General features: G+C 48.7%; 1 protein-coding gene across 2 annotated transcripts in view; it reads left to right on the forward strand.

Moving 5' to 3' along the window:
* The window catches only part of STK11IP (serine/threonine kinase 11 interacting protein), a 210,636-nt gene that overhangs the window by 27,906 nt on the left and 162,648 nt on the right, over positions 1-20,082 (forward strand). The gene's annotated exons all lie outside the window — the stretch shown is intronic.

The raw sequence follows: 20,082 nt of genomic DNA on the forward strand, positions 1-20,082 counted from the left end.
TCAATTGTTTGAACAGTCAGTTGGGTGCCTGTTTTTTCCTATCTAATAGACAGGAAAAAAACAGACACCCAACCGACTTTTCAAACAATTGAATATCCCCCATAGTGGCTAAAGATCAATTAAAACCATTCAGCTCATTGCAGAGATGAAAGGATTTATAGAATAAGGTGAAGACTAAACATTTTTTTGTTCCATGGACCAGTGTCCTAGCATTTGTGGACCAGTCTCCTAGCATTTGTGCTTCCATGGACTAGTCTCCTAGCATTTGTGCTTTCATGCACTAGTCTCCTAGCATTTGGGCTTCAATGGACTAGTCTCCTAGCATTTGGGCTTCAATGGACTAGTCTCCTAGCATTTGGGCTTCCATGGACTAGTCTCCTAGCATTTGTGCTTCCATGCACTAGTCTCCTAGCATTTGGGCTTCCATGGACTAGTCTCCTAGCATTTGGGCTTCCATGGACTAGTCTCGTAGCATTTGTGCTTCCGTGGACTAGTCTCGTAGCATTTGTGCTTCCGTGGACTAGTCTCGTAGCATTTGTGCTTCCGTGGACTAGTCTCATAGCATTTGTTCTTCCGTGGACTAGTCTCATAGCATTTGTTCTTCCGTGGACTAGTCTCGTAGCATTTGTGCTTCCGTGGACTAGTCTCGTAGCATTTGTGCTTCCGTGGACTAGTCTCGTAGCATTTGTGCTTCCGTGGACTAGTCTCGTAGCATTTGTGCTTCCGTGGACTAGTCTCGTAGCATTTGTGCCTCCATGGACTAGTCTCGTAGCATTTGTGCTTTCGTGGACTAGTCTCGTAGCATTTGTGCTTCCGACTAGTCTCGTAGCATTTGTGCTTCCGACTAGTCTCGTAGCATTTGTGCTTCCGACTAGTCTCGTAGCATTTGTGCTTCCGACTAGTCTCGTAGCATTTGTGCTTCCGACTAGTCTCGTAGCATTTGTGCTTCCGACTAGTCTCGTAGCATTTGTGCTTCCATGGACTAGTCTCCTAACATTTCTGCTTCCATGGACTAGTCTCGTAGCATTTGTGCCAGGGAAATGCACAGTAGAAGAGTTCAGGAATGCACTGGACTAACATAATGCTGTTACGTCTTTGATAGGGTTTCTTTATCTGACATCCTAGAGAATACTGGGGTTTACATTAGTACCATGGGGTATAGACGGGTCCACTAGGAGCCATGGGCACTTTAAGAATTTGATAGTGTGGGCTGGCTCCTCCCTCTATGCCACTCCTAACATACTCAGTTTAGAAAATGTGCCCGGAGGAGCCGGTCACGCTTAAAGAAGCTCCTGAAGAGTTTTCTGCATTTATTTTTCTATTTGTTATTTTCAGGAAGGCCTGGTTGGCACCAGCCTGCCTGCTTCGTGGGACTTAGGGGGAGGACCCGGCCCAACCTCCCATAGGGTTAATGGTCCCGTTCCCTGCTGACAGGACACTGAGCTCCTGAGGGAACTATTCGCAAGCCCCACCATGGCGAGCGTACATTCCCGCAGCACGCCGCCACCCCTAACAGAGCCAGAAGTGAGAAGAGTGATGAGTAGAAAGCCGGCGTCCCGGGTCGCCGGCGGTGATGGCGGCACAAGGGTATGGAGACGCAGCGCTGACATGCAGGCTGCGGCTCCAGGTTTCAGAGGCATACTATGTGTGTTCCGCTGTGATGGGTGAGCTGAAGCCTTAATATACAAAAACGAGATTTATGGTAAGAACTTACCTTTGTTAAATCTCTTTCTGCGCGGTACACTGGGCTCCACAAGGATTGGACAATGGGGTGTAGAGTAGGATCTTGATCCGAGGCACCAACAGGCTCAAAGCTTTGACTGTTCCCAGAATGCACAGCGCCGCCTCCTCTACAACCCCGCCTCCCTGCACAGGAGCTCCGTTTTTAGTTAACCAGCCCAATGAAATAGCAGGAAAAGAGACGACAACGATTAGTAGTCACATACACCACACTCTCGCGACAGGAGAAGTGTCAGCGGCTAATGCCATACCAACCCAAAGAAGCTAAGTGCGTCAGGGTGGGCGCCTTGTGGAGCTCAGTGTACCTCGCAGAAAGAGATTTAACAAAGTTAAGTTCTTACCATAAATCTCGTTTTCTGCTGCGGGGTACACTGGGTTCCACAAGGATTGGACAATGGGGATGTCCTAAAGCAGTTCCTTATGGGAGGGGACGCACTATAGCGGGCACAAGAACCCGGCGTCCAAAGGAAGCATCCTGGGAAGCGGCAGTATCGAAGGCATAGAACCTTATGAACGTGTTCCCTGAGGACCACGTAGCCGCCTTACACAATTGATCAAGGGTCGCACTACGTTGGGCCGCCCAAGAAGGTCCAACAGACCGAGTAGTATGGTCCGTGATGTGAGCAGGAGCTGACAGACCAGCCCTCACATAAGCATGTGCAATCACCATTCTAATCCATCTGGCCAGGGTCTGCTTGTGAGCAGGCCAGCCACGTTTGTGAAATCCAAACAAAACAAAGAGAGAATCAGATTTTCGAATAGAAGCAGTTCTCTTCACATAGATACCGAAAGCCCGTACCACATCCAAAGACCGCTCTTTGGGAGACAAATCAGGAGAGACAAAGGCCGGAACCACAATCTCCTGATTAAGGTGGAACGAAGAAACCACCTTAGGCAAATAATCTGGGACGAGTCCTAAGAACCGCCCGGTCACGGTGAAAAATCAGATATGGGGAACTACAAGACAAGGCACCCAGATCCGATACTCTTCTAGCAGAGGCAATAGTCAGCAAGAACACCACCTTAAGGGAAAGCCACTTAAGGTCAGCTGAACCCAGGGGTTCAAACGGAGGCTCCTGCAACGCCTCCAAAACCACCGACAAGTCCCAAGGAGCCACAGGCGGGACATAGGGAGGTTGGATACGCAACACACCCTGAGTAAAAGTATGAACATCAGGTAAAGTAGCAATTTTTTTCTGAAACCACACCGACAAGGCAGAAATATGAACCTTGAGGGAGGCCGTACGCAGGCCTAAATCTAGGCCCTGCTGCAGAAAAGCCAAAAGTTTGGCTGTACTAAACTTGGAAGCGTCATAATTATTAGATGCGCACCAAAGAAAGTAGGAATGCCAGACCCTATGAGCAGAAGCCGGTTTCCGGGCCCGCAACATAGGTTTAATGACCTCTTCAGAAAAACCCTTAGCCCTCAAGACGGAAGCTTCAAGAGCCACGCCTTCAAAGACAGCCGGGCTAGGTCCTGGTATACACGGGGCCTGAATGAGTAGGTCTGGGCGTTGTGGAAGTAGAAGTGGATGCTCTGACGATAGGCCTTGCAGGTCTGAGAACCAGTGCCGTCTGGGCCACGCCGGAGCTATGAGAAGCAGATTTCCTTTTTCTTGCTTAAACTTCCGAATTACCGTGGGCAGGAGTGACACCGGAGAGAACATGTACGGCAGCCGAAACCTCCACGGCACCGCCAGCGCATCCACGAATGCTGCTTGAGGATCCCTTGTCCTTGCTCCGAAGACCGGAACCTTGTGATTGTGTCGAGACGCCATCAGATCTACATCTGGAAGACCCCCACTTTTCCACTAGGAGTTGAAACACTTCTGGTTGGAGGCCCCACTCGCCGGCATGCACGTCCTGACGACTGAGAAAGTCCGCTTCCCAATTCAGGACTCCCGGAATGAATATTGCCGATATGGCCGGTAGATGGCGTTCTGCCCAACGTAGAATCCGTGAAACTTCCTTCATTGTCAAAGTGCTTTGAGTGCCGCCTTGATGATTTATGTAAGCCACTGTTCTGAATTAAATGCTGGGCCAGGTTCAATGCATTGAAGACCGCCCGCAATTCCAGAATGTTGATCGAGAGGAGAGATTCCTCCTTGGTCCACCGACCCTGAAGGGAGTGTTGCTCCAGCACCGCGCCCCAACCTCTTAGACTGGCATCTGTCGTCAACAGGACCCAGTTGGATATCCAGAAGGGACGGCCCCTGCACAATTGTTGGTCCCGGAGCCACCAAAGCAGCGACAGACGGACCTCCGGAGTAAATGAGATCATTTGAGACCTGATCCGGTGAGGCAGGCCGTCCCACTTGGCTAGAATCAGCCTCTGGAGGGGGCGAGAATGGAATTGAGCATACTCCACCATGTCGAATGCTGAGACCATGAGGCCCAGCACCTACATTGCCGAATGTATCGACACTTGCGGACGAGAAAGGAAGCAACGAATCCTGTCCTGAAGCTTCAGGACTTTCTCCTGAGACAAGAACAACCGCTGGTTGTGAGTGTCCAATAGCGCTCCCAGGTGCACCATGCTCTGAGCAGGGACCAGGGAGGATTTCTTCCAGTTGATGAGCCACCCGTGGGCTTGTAGAAACCGGACCGTCATATCCAGATGACATAGGAGAAGTTCTGGGGAATTTGCCAGGATTAACAAGTCGTCCAGGTACGGTAGTATCCTGACCCCTTGACGGCGGAGTACCACCGTCATCACCGCCATTACTTTGGTGAAGACTCGCGGAGCCGTTGTTAAACCAAAAGGTAACGCCCGAAACTGGTAATGGAGGTTGCCAATAGCAAACCTCAGGTATTGCTGATGTGACACTGCTATAGGAATATGCAGGTAAGCATCCTGTATGTCCAGGGAGACCATGTAGTCCCCAGGTTCCAAGGCCAGAACTATAGAGCGAAGGGTTTCCATACGGAACTTGGAAACCTTCACAAACCTGTTCAATGCCTTGAGGTTGAGAATGGGCCGGGAGGACCCATTCGGTTTCGGGACCAGAAATAGTGGAGAATAGTACCCCCTGCCCCTCTGAACAAGAGGCACCTGTACTACAACTCCTGTATCCAGGAGGGTCTGTACCACCGAATGCAGAGTGTTTGCCTTCGTCTGGTCCAACGGGACATCTGTCTGGCAAAATCGATAAAGTGGGTCGGTTTTTGAAGGCTATGGCATAACCCCGAGTGACGACTTCCCGTACCCAGGCATCTGAAGTGGTCTTCAACCATTCCTGGGTATACTTTTTCTCCCAGAGGAAGGCCCCCAAGGGCCGAAACGCGTTGGAGCATTTTCCTAACACCATCCACAACAGCGGCACGACCAAGCAGAAGGAGCGGAACAAGAGACTGAACCCGGTCACGTGACTGAAGACCAGGAAGTGTCTGCGGGTCACGGACGACGGAGAAGCATCGAGAAGACAGCCTGCCACTGACACATCCTGCAGCGGAGAAGGAGAACTAAGGTGAGTCTCTGTAGGCGGAGGGAGTGCGGCAACGAACCACTCTGAGAGCGGTCGCAGTGCGTGCATCTCCCCCCCCAAGACAGGCACCGAACCCAGGCTGACTAGCCTCCGACCTGTGACCGAACACAGTCACAGTGACGGCGGCAGAAGCAGGGGGGGGTAGACCAGTCCGGAGTCCCTTTCTTTCTCACGCACTCTCCGATGCTGCTTGAACATCAGTGACGGAATGTCATTTCTCTATCGTCCTAAGTGGATGCTGGGGTTCCTGAAAGGACCATGGGGAACAGCGGCTCCGCAGGAGACAGGGCACAAAAAAGTAAAGCTTTACTAGGTCAGGTGGTGTGCACTGGCTCCTCCCCCTATGACCCTCCTCCAGACTCCAGTTAGATTTTGTGCCCGAACGAGAAGGGTGCAATCTAGGTGGCTCTCCTAAAGAGCTGCTTAGAGAAAGTTTAGTTTAGGTTTTTTTTTTTCTCTTTACAGTGAGTCCTGCTGGCAACAGGATCACTGCAACGTGGGACTTAGGGGGAAAGTAGTAAACTCACCTGCATGCAGAGTGGATTTGCTGCTTGGCTACTGGACACCATTAGCTCCAGAGGGATCGAACACAGGCCCAGCCGTGGAGTCCGGTCCCGGAGCCGCGCCGCCGACCCCCTTGCAGATGCTGAAGCGTGAAGAGGTCCGGAAACCGGCGGCTGAAGACTCCTCAGTCTTCATAAGGTAGCGCACAGCACTGCAGCTGTGCGCCATTTTCCTCTCAGCACACTTCACTGGGCAGTCACTGAGGGTGCAGAGCGCTGGGGGGGGGCGCTCTGAGAGGCAAATATAAACCTTATACAAGGCTAAAAATACCTCACATATAGCCCATAGGGGCTATATGGAGATATTTAACCCCTGCCTGACTGGAAAAATAGCGGGAGAAGAACCCGCCGAAAAAGGGGCGGGGCCTATCTCCTCAGCACACGGCGCCATTTTCTGTCACAGCTCCGCTGGTCAGAACGGCTCCCAGGTCTCTCCCCTGCACTGCACTACAGAAACAGGGTAAAACAGAGAGGGGGGGCACATTAATGGCTATATATATATATATTAAAGCAGCTATAAGGGAGCACTTAATATAAGGATATCCCTTGTATATATAGCGCTTTGTGGTGTGTGCTGGCAGACTCTCCCTCTGTCTCCCCAAAAGGGCTAGTGGGTCCTGTCTTCATTAGAGCATTCCCTGTGAGTTTGCGGTGTGTGTCGGTACGTGGTGTCGACATGTATGAGGACGATATTGGTGTGGAGGCGGAGCAATTGCCAAATATGCAGATGTCACCCCCCAGGGGGTCGACACCAGAATGGATGCCTTTATTTGTGGAATTACGTGATGGTTTATCTTCCCTTAAACAGTCAGTTGAGGACATGAGGCGGCCGGACAATCAATTAATGCCTGTCCAGGCGCCTCAAACACCGTCAGGGGCTGTAAAACGCCCTTTGCCTCAGTCGGTCGACACAGACCCAGACACGGGCACTGATTCCAGTGACGACGGTAGAAATTCAAACGTATTTTCCAGTAGGGCCACACGTTATATGATTTTGGCAATGAAGGAGACGTTACATTTAGCTGATACTACAGATACCGTAAAACAGGGTATTATGTATGGTGTGAAAAAACTACAAACAGTTTTTCCTGAATCAGAAGAATTAAATGACGTGTGTGATGAAGCGTGGGTTGCTCCTGATAAAAAGTTGATAATTTCAAAAAAAGTTATTGGCATTATACCCTTTCCCGCCAGAGGTTAGGGCGCGCTGGGAAACACCCCCTAAGGTGGACAAGGCGCTCACACGCTTATCCAAACAAGTGGCGTTACCCTCTCCTGAGACGGCCGCACTTAAGGATCCATCAGATAGAAAGATGGAAGTTATTCAAAAGAATATATACACACATGCAGGTGTTATACTACGACCAGCTATAGCAACTGCCTGGATGTGCAGTGCTGGAGTAGTTTGGTCAGAATCCCTGATTGAAAATATTGATACCCTAGATAGGGACAATGTTTTACTGTCGTTAGAACAAATAAAGGATGCATTTATCTATATGCGTGATGCACAGAGGGATATTTGCACACTGGCATCTCGGGTGAGTGCTATGTCCATTTCAGCCAGAAGAGCCTTATGGACACGACAGTGGACAGGCGATGCGGATTCAAAACGTCACATGGAGGTTTTGCCGTATAAAGGGGAGGAGTTATTTGGAGTTGGTCTATCAGACTTGGTGGCCACGGCTACTGCCGGGAAATCCACTTTTTTACCTCAAGTCACTCCCCAACAGAGAAAGGCACCGACCTTTCAACCGCAGCCTTTTCGCTCCTACAAAAATAAGAGAGCAAAGGGCTTGTCGTACCTGCCACGAGGCAGAGGAAGAGGGAAGAGACACCAACAGGCAGCTCCTTCCCAGGAACAGAAGCCCTCCCCGGCTCCTGCAAAAACCTCAGCATGACGCTGGGGCCTCTCAAGCGGACTCGGGGACAGTGGGGGGCCGTCTCAAAAATTACAGCGCGCAGTGGGCTCACTCGCAGGTAGACCCCTGGATCCTGCAGATAATATCTCAGGGGTACAGGTTGGAATTAGAGACGGATCCTCCTCATCGTTTCCTGAAGTCTGCCTTACCAACCGTCTCTTCCGAAAGGGAGAGGGTGTTGGAAGCCATTCACAAGCTGTACGCTCAGCAGGTGATAGTCAAAGTACCCCTATTACAACAAGGAAAGAGGTATTATTCCACTCTATTGTGGTACCGAAGCCGGATGGCTCGGTAAGGCCTATTCTAAATCTGAAGTCCTTGAACCTCTACATAAAAAAGTTCAAGTTCAAGATGGAGTCACTCAGAGCAGTGATAGCGAACCTGGAAGAAGGGGACTTTATGGTATCCTTGGACATCAAGGATGCGTATCTACACGTTCCGATTTACCCCGCACACCAGGGGTACCTCAGGTTCATTGTTCAAAACTGTCACTATCAGTTTCAGACGCTGCCGTTCGGATTGTCCACGGCGCCTCGGGTCTTTACCAAGGTAATGGCCGAGATGATGATTCTTCTTCGAAGAAAAGGCGTATTAGTTATCCCATACTTGGACGATCTCCTAATAAGGGCAAGGTCCAGAGAACAGCTGGAGACAGCTTTAGCACTATCTCAAGAGGTGCTAAGACAACACGGGTGGATTCTGAATATTCCAAAATCCCATTTAATCCCGACAACTCGTCTGCTGTTCCTAGGAATGATTCTGGACACGGTTCAGAAAAAGGTTTTCCTTCCAGAGGAAAAAGCCAAGGAGTTATCCGATCTGGTCAGGAACCTCCTAAAACCAGGAAAAGTGTCAGTACATCAATGCACAAGAGTCCTGGGAAAAATGGTGGCTTCTTACGAAGCAATTCCATTCGGCAGATTCCATGCAAGAATATTCCAAAGGGATCTGTTGGACAAATGGTCAGGGTCGCATCTGCAGATGCACCTGCGAATAACCCTGTCACCAAAGACAAGGGTGTCACTTCTGTGGTGGTTGCAGAAGGCTCACCTATTAGAAGGCCGCAGATTCGGCATTCAGGATTGGATCCTGGTGACCACGGACGCCAGCCTGAGAGGCTGGGGAGCAGTCACACAAGGAAGAAACTTCCAGGGAGTATGGACGAGTCTGGAAAAGTCTCTTCACATAAACATTCTGGAACTAAGAGCAATCTACAATGCTCTAAGCCAGGCGGAACTTCTCCTGCAAGGAAAGCCGGTGTTGATTCAGTCGGACAACATCACGGCGGTCGCCCATGTAAACAGGCAGGGCGGCACAAGAAGCAGGAGTGCAATGGCAGAAGCTGCCAAGATTCTTCGCTGGGCGGAGAATCACGTGATAGCACTGTCAGCAGTGTTCATCCCGGGCGTGGACAACTGGGAAGCAGACTTCCTCAGCAGACACGATCTTCATCCGGGAGAGTGGGGTCTACATCCAGAAGTCTTCAACATGTTAATAGACCGTTGGGAAAGACCAATTGTAGACATGATGGCGTCTCGCCTCAACAAGAAACTGGACAAATATTGCGCCAGGTCAAGAGATCCACAGGCAATAGCTGTGGACGCACTGGTAACTCCTTGGGTGTACCAGTCAGTGTATGTGTTTCCTCCTCTGCCGCTCATACCAAAGGTATTGAAGATCATACGGCAAAGAAGAGTAAGAACAATACTAGTGGTTCCGGATTGGCCGAGAAGGACTTGGTATCCGGAACTTCAAGAGATGCTCACGGACGAACCGTGGCCTCTACCTCTGAGAAGGGACCTGCTACAGCAGGGTCCCTGTCTTTTTCAAGACTTACCGCGGCTGCGTTTGACGGCATGGCGGTTGAACGCCAGATCCTAAAAGGGAAAGGCATTCCAGAAGAAGTCATTCCTACCTTGATTAAGGCACGGAAGGAAGTCACCGTGAAACATTATCACCGCATTTGGCGAAAATATGTAGCGTGGTGCGAGGATCGGAGGGTTCCGACGGAGGAATTCCAACTGGGTCGTTTCCTACATTTCCTGCAATCAGGATTATCTATGGGTCTCAAATTGGGATCCATTAAGGTTCAAATTTCGGCCCTGTCAATATTCTTCCAAAAAGAATTGGCCTCTGTCCCTGAGGTCCAGACTTTTGTCAAGGGAGTACTGCATATACAGCCTCCTGTGGTGCCTCCGGTGGCACCGTGGGATCTAAATGTAGTTTTAGATTTCCTCAAATCCCATTGGTTTGAACCATTGAAAAAGGTGGATTTGAAATATCTCACATTGAAAGTGACTATGTTACTAGCCCTGGCCTCTGCCAGGAGAGTATCTAAATTGGCGGCTTTATCTTATAAAAGTCCTTATCTAATCTTCCATTCGGATAGGGCAGAACTGCGGACTCGTCCGCATTTTCTCCCTAAAGTGGTATCAGCATTTCATCTGAACCAACCTATTGTGGTGCCTGCGGCCACTAGCGACTTGGAGGACTCCAAGTTGTTGGACGTTGTCAGAGCCTTAAAAATATACATTGCAAGGACGGCTGGAGTCAGAAAATCTGACTCGCTGTTTATATTGTATGCACCCAACAAGTTGGGCGCACCTGCTTCTAAGCAGTCGATTGCTCGTTGGATTTGTAACACAATTCAACTTGCACATTCTGTGGCAGGCCTGCCACAGCCTAAAACTGTAAAAGCCCACTCCACAAGGAAGGTGGGCTCATCTTGGGCGGCTGCCCGAGGGGTCTCGGCATTACAACTCTGCCGAGCAGCTACGTGGTCGGGGGAGAACACGTTTGTAAAATTTTACAAATTTGATACCCTGGCAAAGGAGGACCTGGAGTTCTCTCATTCGGTGCTGCAGAGTCATCCGCACTCTCCCGCCCGTTTGGGAGCTTTGGTATAATCCCCATGGTCCTTTCAGGAACCCCAGCATCCACTTAGGACGATAGAGAAAATAAGAATTTACTTACCGATAATTCTATTTCTCGGAGTCCGTAGTGGATGCTGGGCGCCCATCCCAAGTGCGGATTATCTGCAATACTTGTACATAGTTATTGTTAACTAATTCGGGTTATTGTTAAGGAGCCATCTTTAAGAGGCCCTTTCTGTTGTCATACTGTTAACTGGGTTTAGATCACAAGTTGTACGGTGTGATTGGTGTGGCTGGTATGAGTCTTACCCGGGATTCAAAATGCCTCCCTTATTGTGTATGCTCGTCCGGGCACAGTACCTAACTGGAGTCTGGAGGAGGGTCATAGGGGGAGGAGCCAGTGCACACCACCTGACCTAGTAAAGCTTTACTTTTTTGTGCCCTGTCTCCTGCGGAGCCGCTGTTCCCCATGGTCCTTTCAGGAACCCCAGCATCCACTACGGACTCCGAGAAATAGAATTATCGGTAAGTAAATTCTTATTTTTAACAAGTGCACTCATTTCATACAGACCAGCGGGGCGCCGCGGCCTGTAATATAACAAATAGACTTTTTCACCTTTTTCATTTTTTCCTAAATCCACTTATCATCCTGCTTATGGACTTCATCTCATATCTAGAAGCAAGCGTGCTTCTGCACAATTAACAAAAGGCTTAATATAGCCAAACAGAGCTCATTCACGCATTTAGATGAATTCTGGACTATCAGCTATTGTATTTAAATAAATATCATTTTGAAACTTAATCAAGCATTTCACCATTTATTACACTAGTGCATATACATGCACAATTCGAAACCGGGGGTGAGCGCAGTGTAAAAATCTCTACTCTTGCACCATTCCTGGGTATACCCTAGAAGCTGGCCCCCCACCCTGGGATCCCCCAGGGGGAGGCCCGCCCCGTCATGCGACAGGCTTATCGGTCTTGGAAGCTGGCTGACGGGCAGCCCATGCTCGTTTGGGCTTCGGCTTACCAGGTTTGGAAGTGCAGGCCTGCTTGTGGTACGCCTGACCTTTTGCTTTACCTGAAGGGCGAAAGGACGTACCTTTAGCCTTCGACACAGAAGGAGCGGTATTTGGCAGACAGGCAGTTTTGGCAGTAGCCAAGTCAGCCACTATCTTATTTAAGTCCTCCCCAAACAGAATATCTCCCTTGAAAGGGAGTACCTCCAGGGTTTTTCTAGAGTCCAGATCCACAGACCAGGATCTCAGCCACAATATCCAGCGAGCCAGGACTAACGTAGTAGAGGCCTTGGCTGATAGGATACCGGCATCAGAAGCTGCCTCTTTAATATATCGAGAAGCTGTGACAATATATGACAAGCATTGTCTAGCATGGTCAGAGGAGAATTCAGCTTCTAACTCCAAGGCCCATGCTTCAATAGCCTCGGCAGCCCATGTAGCTGCAATAGTGGGCCTTTGCGCAGCACCCGTGAGGGTGTAAATCATTTTTAGACAACCCTCCACACGTTTATCCTTAGGCTCTTACAGAGACGTGACGGTAGTGACAGGTAGAGCTGAGGAAACCACCATCCTAGCCACATGTGAGTTTACTGGAGGAGGCGTTTCCCAATTCTTAGACAGCTCTGGCGCGAGGGGATAGCGAGCCAGCATCTTCTTTTGAGGCACAAACTTCGTACCCGGGTTTTCCCAGGGTTCCTGACGTATATATCCACTAGGTGGTCAGAATGATGTAAAACTTGTTTAACCACCTTCTGACGCTTGAACCTGTCTGGTTTCTTAGGAGGGACGGATGGCTCGGGATCATCCGTAATCTGTAGAATTAACTTAATAGCCTCCAAAAGATTAGGAACATCCACATGTGAACTACCCTCCCCATCAGCCGTATCTGAGTCAGAACCTGTGGGGTCAGTGTACGTGCCGTCTTCATCAGACGAGGTGTCAGTGACAGCAGTGGATTGTGAGGAGATAAGAGCTCACTTAGAGGACCCCTTGGACTTAGGCGAGCGTATGTCAGACTTTTAAGTAGTCATGGACTGGTTCAACTTCTTTAATTGAGCAGATAAATCGTCCGCCCACGGCGGGTTAGCTGCAGGGACCACATACGGGTGTACCGGCATTGGGGGTCCCATAGGGGGTGTTAGTTTATGAACTAGCGTATGCAGAAGCGTGGAAAAAGCGGCCCACGGTGGGTCAGTATATGCCTCCGTTGCCACAGTCCAACTGGGGGGGCAAGGAGCCCCCAGAACCAGAGCCCACAGCTGCTATATTCTCCTCATATGGGTCTGTGGCTTCAGCAACACCAGCAGTGTGTTCCGCCCCAGAACCGTTACCCTCAGAAGCAGACATGATATAACTTGCAGTATGAGGTAACACAGTACAATTATCAGCAGCACTATACCTCTAAACCCAAACCCCTGCGCAGTGTAGTCAGCACTAGCAGAGATAAAGGAGAGATATGGTGACTAAATCACAGAGAAAAATACATAATACAGTATATCTTTGTGAAAATCCTATATTAGATAAAACCTGACGCACCAAGCCCCCTCAGGTTATGGAATATAGGGATAGCAAGTTGAGTGAAAGACACGAAATGGACACCACTCAGCTATCAAATGCACACACAAATAGTCACAGTTTGTACAATGCAGAGGTTATTACTGACAATAATACTGCACTGGACTAGCTTACACAGCTATATAACAAGAAATATAACAGTACACAGTAAGAACTGTATGTATATCACAGGGTAATTGTACTATAAAACCCTGACTAAATGCACTCTTTCTTAACTATCACTGTCTAAAAAGGCAGGTAGAATATTTAAGTGTCATGTAAAGGCACAGCGCTGACAACCAGGCGGCTTTACATAGGAGGATTTGCCCAAGCAGTCCCAGGAACAGTGAGCTGAGGGATAATGGCCCCGCAGACACTGACAGGGAGTGAGGAAAAGACAGAGATGCAGCTCCAGGGCGGGAACACTTGCCAGAAATGGCGCCCTGGGGATGGGGGAGGGGCTTCAGGTCTAAGCCTTATCCTCCTGCTGGCAAAACCACCGGGTACTGTGGGCGATATAAAAATCGGTTTAGAGAGAGAACCTCTAGTTGATCTAGTGAGATTGCCTGTACTGCCACAGTGTCCACCGCCAGCGCGCGCGGCCCGCCTCCCACTGACCGCGCCGGAGTGCGGCCACGCGATCCTGGAGAGCCCCAGCCGTGTGTGTCTAACGTGAAGAAAACCGGAGCCTCCGCTGTAGGTACCCGGAAATCAGGGCTCGGGAGTGTACAGCACCGCTGGGGAGAGCTGGAGCAGCAGCAGTGAATGTGTCCTGATATTTACCACAGCTGCTGCCCTTGAAGTCTTCACTTTTTCTCACAAAAAAGCTCTTTTTAGGGCTGCCTGGAGCAGCCCCCCTGTTAAGTGCCTGCTTACTGCAGCACCAACTTACAAAACTGAGCTCCTGTACAGGGAGGTGGGGTTGTAGAGGAGGCGGCACTGTGCATTCTGGGAACAGTCAAAGCTTTGAGCTTGTTGGTGCCTCGGATCAAGATCCTACTCTACACCCCATTGTCCAATCCTTGTGGAGCCCAGTGTACCCCGCAGCAGAAATACCCACACTGGCAGCAGCTTACAGGGGTTCTAACCCACTGTAAAGCACATTATAAACCTCAGCCAGTATATAAAACCAGGAAGACCGCGCGCCATTAAGAGGGCGGGGCTTCACTATGAGCGGATCCAGCAGCTCAACAGCGCCATTTTCCTTCTACAGCTCTCACTGTGCAGACTGCTAGAGAAGCGCAGCTCCTCCACAAGGACTCCAGATTACCTCAGCGGTACCAGGGGGTCATAGCAAGGGGGGGGAGCAGTATAAGACTACTGATACCCTATTAAGGGTACTTAGTCTGCGACCCAGCTAGGCTTAAGCTTTAGCAGAAGGGCACTGTGTGGCTGGCTCCATCTTACTCTGTTTCTCCCTAGAAGGGCTCTGTGTGGGTTAACTGGGCTTAACCTTTTTTTTTTTCCCTCTTTGTGTGTGTGTGTGTGTGTGTGTGTGTGTGTGTGTGTGTGTGTGTGTGTGTGTGTGTGTGTGTGTTTACACCTCACAGTACAATGTCTAAGGAGTGTGTTTCATGCACGGCAGAGTGCTTTTCTTCCCCGGGGGATCATTACAATGTACTCAGGATAGTACTCATTCTCAGGCTAGTGGATCCGAACCAGCATGGTTGGATTCTCTAAAATGGATGATCCCGAATATTTCTAATAAATTATCCCTGAATGAGACAATGACGCAATACTTAAGACAGTCTGTGGATGACCTGATGAATAGAGATTCAGTTCCCATACCAGCGTTTCAGACCCCTGCCATTTGTCCACAAAAGCGTACACTGGCCCAGATCCTGCAGACTGACACTGATGATGACGTGTCAGACGCAGAGAAGGGTGAGGTGGACTCAGTGGGGTGGGGGTGGGGGTTATGCAGCTCTGTTACAGGGGGCACAGGCTCTGATAGAAGTTTTTAGAGGCGTTCTGCAAATTCCTGATAAGGTGGCAGAGGAGGATGAGGTATCTTATTTTAATGTAAAAAATAAATCCTCTGCTACTTTTCCTGCATCAAGAGAGTTGATTTCTCTGTTTGAGGAACCCTGGGTTAATTCTGATAAAAAGTTTCAGATCCCTAAGAGATTACTCACATCCTTCCCTTTCCCTCAGGATGATAGGAAAAAATGGGAAAACCCACCGATTGTTGACACATCGGTATCTAGGTTGTCACGTAAGTCAGTCTTACCTGTCCCTGGGGCAGCCTCCTTAAAGGGCACGGCTGACCGCAAAATTGAGAACACTCTCAAATCCCTGTACACAACTGCCCTGTACACAGCTGCCCAGAGACCCACTATTGCTTGTGCATGGATAACTAGGGCCATTGCAAAATGGTCAAGAAATCTAATTGACGAGTTAGATTCCTTATCCAGGGGGAGATAGTTTTACTCCTACAGCATATACAGGACTCTGCAAATTTTATGGTAGAGGCCATAAAAGAAATAGGATTGCTCAATGCACGCAACACCGCCATGGCAGTTTCAGCACGCAAGGGGTCTATGGCTACGCCAGTGGACTGCGCACGCGGATTCCTGGAAAGGCGTGGAAAACCTACCATTTACAGGTGAGGCCCTGTTTGGAGCTGAACTAGGTACGTGGATTATCAAGGCTACGGCGGGTAAGTCTACATACCTTCCTTCTGCAGCTCCCCCAGCTAGGAAAACCTGCTCGGATCCAACGCTGCAGTCCTTTCGAACAGCAAAATTTAAAAATAAAACCAAAGGTTCTTCTATGGCCTTCAAAGGCAATAGAGGTAAACCCAGAAAATCAGCAACTGCAGGTTCACAGGAACAGAACAGTTCTGCTTCCTCTAAGCCTTCAGCATGACGGTGGTCTGACTGCGTGGAAGACAGGCAGGTGGGAGCCCGATTTAAGATATTTCAGTCACATATGGACAACATCATGCCAGGATCCCTGGGTTAAAGATCTTATTGCCCAGGGCTACAGACTGGAGTTTCAGGAACTCCCACCTCACAGATTCTTCAAATCAGGCTTACCAGCTTCTCAAGAAAGTAGACAATCTATATTTCCATGTGGCGCTACTTAACACCTTAGAGATTTGATTAGCATACACAAATAAAATTTTTGCTTACACATTTGAGATGTACTTCATACAGATCAATGAGTAAATAGTAAAAATCCAATCACTAAAATTGAAAGAAATAGATAAATATAGTGCAAAACTGTTTAATATAAAAATATTTTTCTTGTTTTTATTGGTCCCACTCACATAGAGTTGATAATAACAAGCATATCAGGACCCCAACAGCAATCAGGAATCCTTAATAGCGACCTGGCTTCATAAGATCTTCTTCTTAAAAGGACTCTTAGAAAAGAAATATTGTAATAGTGCAACACCGTCTTATATCAAAAGACAAGAATTTTTAATAAAAAAGCACTCACAAACGTAGAATAAAACAAAACATGTAACGTATGGAAGAGATTCTCAGGGAATAGGCAACTGTAAGGTGAAAGCGTGGGGAATAATCACCCAAAGTCCCGGTCACTCCAGTGTCCCCAACGATCCCAAGCAACAGACCCAATTCCCTGGTCCTCAATCAGCACGGTCCTCCCCGCTTAAGCGCTTTCGGATCTCTGTCCTTCCTCTTAAGCGCTTCTGAGGAAGGACAGAGATCCGAAAGCGCTTAAGATGGTGTTGCACTATTACAATATTTCTTTTCTAAGAGTCCTTTTAAGAAGAAGATCTTATGAAGCCAGGTCGCTATTAAGGATTCCTGATTGCTGTTGGGGTCCTGATATGCTTGTTATTATCAACTCTATGTGAGTGGGACCAATAAAAACAAGAAAAAGATTTTTATATTCAACAGTTTTGCACTATGTTTGTCGATTTCTTTCAATTTTAGTGATTGGATTTTTACTATTTACTCATTGATCTGTATGAAGTACATCTCAAATGTGTAAGCAAAAATTTTATTTGTGTATGCTAATCAAATCTCTAAGGTGTTAAGTAGCGCCACATGGAAATATAGATTGTCTACTATTTTGCTATTAGAATCACGGTGAAAGGTTCTTATATTTTACAAGGGCTGCTACGAGTATTTAAGCGCACCCAGTGGTCTTTATTGTTTCTATCAGCTTCTCAAGAAGCAAGTTTGACTTTACAGAAAGCAATTCAAAAACTGGTACAGACTCGGGTCATTGTTCCAGTTCTACTTCAACTGCAAAACAAAGGTTATTATTCCAACCTGTTTGTGGTACCGAAACCGGAGGGTTCGTTAAGGCCCATTTTAAACCTCAAGTCGTTGAACCCGTACTTACGGGTGGTCAAGTTCAAGATGGAGTCTCTGAGAGCGGTGATCTCAGGTCTAAAGGAGGGGAAATTCTTGGTGTCTCTAGATATCAAGGATGCATACCTTCATATTCCGATTTGGCCACCTCATCAGGCTTATCTAAGGTTTGCATTACAGGACTGTCACTACCAGTTCCAGGCCCTGCCATTTGGCCTCTCTAAGGCACCGATCTGCTGATAAAAGCACCATCCAGGGAGAGGTTGTTGGACAACATTGCCCTCTCAACCCGACTACTCCAGGATCACGTGTGGATTCTGAACCTACCAAAATCTCATCTGGAACCAACACAGAGGCTTTCGTTCCTGGGGATGATACTGGATACGGAGGCACAGAAGGTATTCCTTCCTTTAGATAAGGCATTGGTAATCCAGTCAATGGTACGGGATGTTCTAAAACCAACCCGGATATCTGTGCATCTATGCATTCGCCTCCTGGGGAAGATGGTAGCCTCTTACGAGGCACTGCAGTACGGAAGGTTTCACGCAAAGGCCCTTCCAGCTGCATCTGTTGGACAAATGGTCCGGATCGCATCTTCACATGCACCAGGGGATCCATCGGTCGCAAGAAGCCAGGATTTCTTTTCTGTGGTGGCTTCAGACTTCTCACCTGACCGAGGGCCGAAGGTTCAGGATTCAAATTGGGTTCTGCTAACCACAGACGCAAGCCTCAGAGGTTGGGGAGCAGTCACCCAAAAGGAACAGTTCCAAGGAAAATGGGCAAGTCAGGAAACCATCCTTCCAAACAACATTCTGGAACTAAGGGCCATATACAACGCCCTTCTACAGGCATCACATCATCTTCAAGATAACGCAATTCAGATTCAGTCGGACAATGTGACGGCGGTAACGTACATAAACCGACAGGGAGGAACGAAGAGCAGAGCAGAAATGTCAGAGGTAACAAGGATTCTCCTCTGGGCGGAAAGACACGCTGTGGCGTTGTCGGCAATCTTCATCCCGGGAGTAGACAACTGAGAAGCAGACTTCCACAGCAGACACGACCTCCACCCAGGAGAGTGGGGCCTTCACCCGGAGGTGTTCGGGTGTTTGACATGTCGGTGGGGAATGCCACAAATCGCGGATCTACTGAAGATGCTCCTAGTGGACCCGTGGCCTCTACATCTTCGTGAGGACCTTCCACAACAGGGGCCGTTCGTCTATCAAGACTTGCCACGGCTACGTTTGACGGCATGAAGGTTGAGCGTCAAATTCTAGCCCGGAAAAGGATCCCGGATAGGGTTATTCCAACCCTGATCCAAGCCAGAAAGGGGGTAATGCCTAAACATTACCACTGTATTTGGAAAAAAAAACGTCTCTTGGTGTGAGAACAGGAAATTTTCTGCGGTGGAATTTCAACTGTGATGCTTTCTCCTTTTTCTGCAGTCAGGTGTGGATGTGGGCCTACGTTTGGGCACCATAAAAGTCCAGATTTCGGCCTTACCCATTTTCTTCCAGAAACAATTGGTTTCTCTCCCTGTGGTTCAGACATTTTTGAAGGGGGTTCTGCACATTCAATGCCCTTTGTGCCTCCTACGGCACCTTGCGATCTCAACGTGGTGTTGCAGTTGCTGCAATCGGAATGGTTTGAGCCTTTACAGGAAATTTCTTACATGGAAGGCCGTCACACTGTTGGCCTTGGCTTCTGCAAGGAGTGTGTCGGAGCTGGGGGCATTGTCTCACAAAAGCCCCTATTTGATTTTTCATGAAGATAGAGCTGAACTCAGAACTCGTCAGCAATTTCTTCCAAAGGTGGTGTCTGCGTTTCATATCAACCAACCTATTGTGGTTCCGGTGGTTACCGACACCTCTGCTACTTCAAAGTCCTTGCATGTTGTGAGGGCTTTGAAGGTCTATGTGAAGAGGACAGCTCGTCACAGAATATCTGACTCGCAGTTTGTTCTCTATGATCCCAATAAAATTGTGTGTCCTGCTTCAAAGCAGACAATTGCACGCTTGATCAGGCTTACGATCCAGCATGCTTATTCCACGGCAGATTTGCTATGTCCAAAATCTGTACAGGCCCACTCTACTTGGTCAGTGGGTTCTTCCTGGGCGGCTGCTCGGGGTGTCTCGACTTTACAGCTCTGCCGAGCAGCTACTTTGTCAGGTTCGAACACGTTTGCTAAGTTCTACAAGTTCGATACTTTGGCCTCTGAGGACCTTCAGTTTGGTCAAACAGTTCTGCAGGAACCTCAGCACTCTCCCATCCGGTTTGGGAGCTTTGGTACATCCCCATGGTACTAATGTGGACCCCAGTATCCTCTAGGATGTAAGAGAAAATAGGATTTTAATTACCTACCGGTAAATCCTTTTCTCGTAGTTCGTAGAGGATGCTGGGCGCTTGCCCAGTGCTTCGTTTATTTCTGCACTGTTACTTGGTTAAGTATTGTTGGTTCAGTGGTTGTTGTTACTGATTTCAAGTTTGGTTTGCTAGGCTTTCCTCTTGTTGTGTGTGCTGGTTCGGAATCTCACCACTATCTTTTCTATCCTTCTCTCAAAGTATGTCCGTCTCCTCAAGCACAGTTTCCTAGACTGAGTCTGGTAGGAGGGGCATAGAGGGAGGAGCCAGCCCACACTA

The sequence above is a fragment of the Pseudophryne corroboree genome, chromosome 7, assembly GCF_028390025.1.
Source record: "Pseudophryne corroboree isolate aPseCor3 chromosome 7, aPseCor3.hap2, whole genome shotgun sequence".
Lineage (NCBI taxonomy): Eukaryota > Metazoa > Chordata > Amphibia > Anura > Myobatrachidae > Pseudophryne > Pseudophryne corroboree.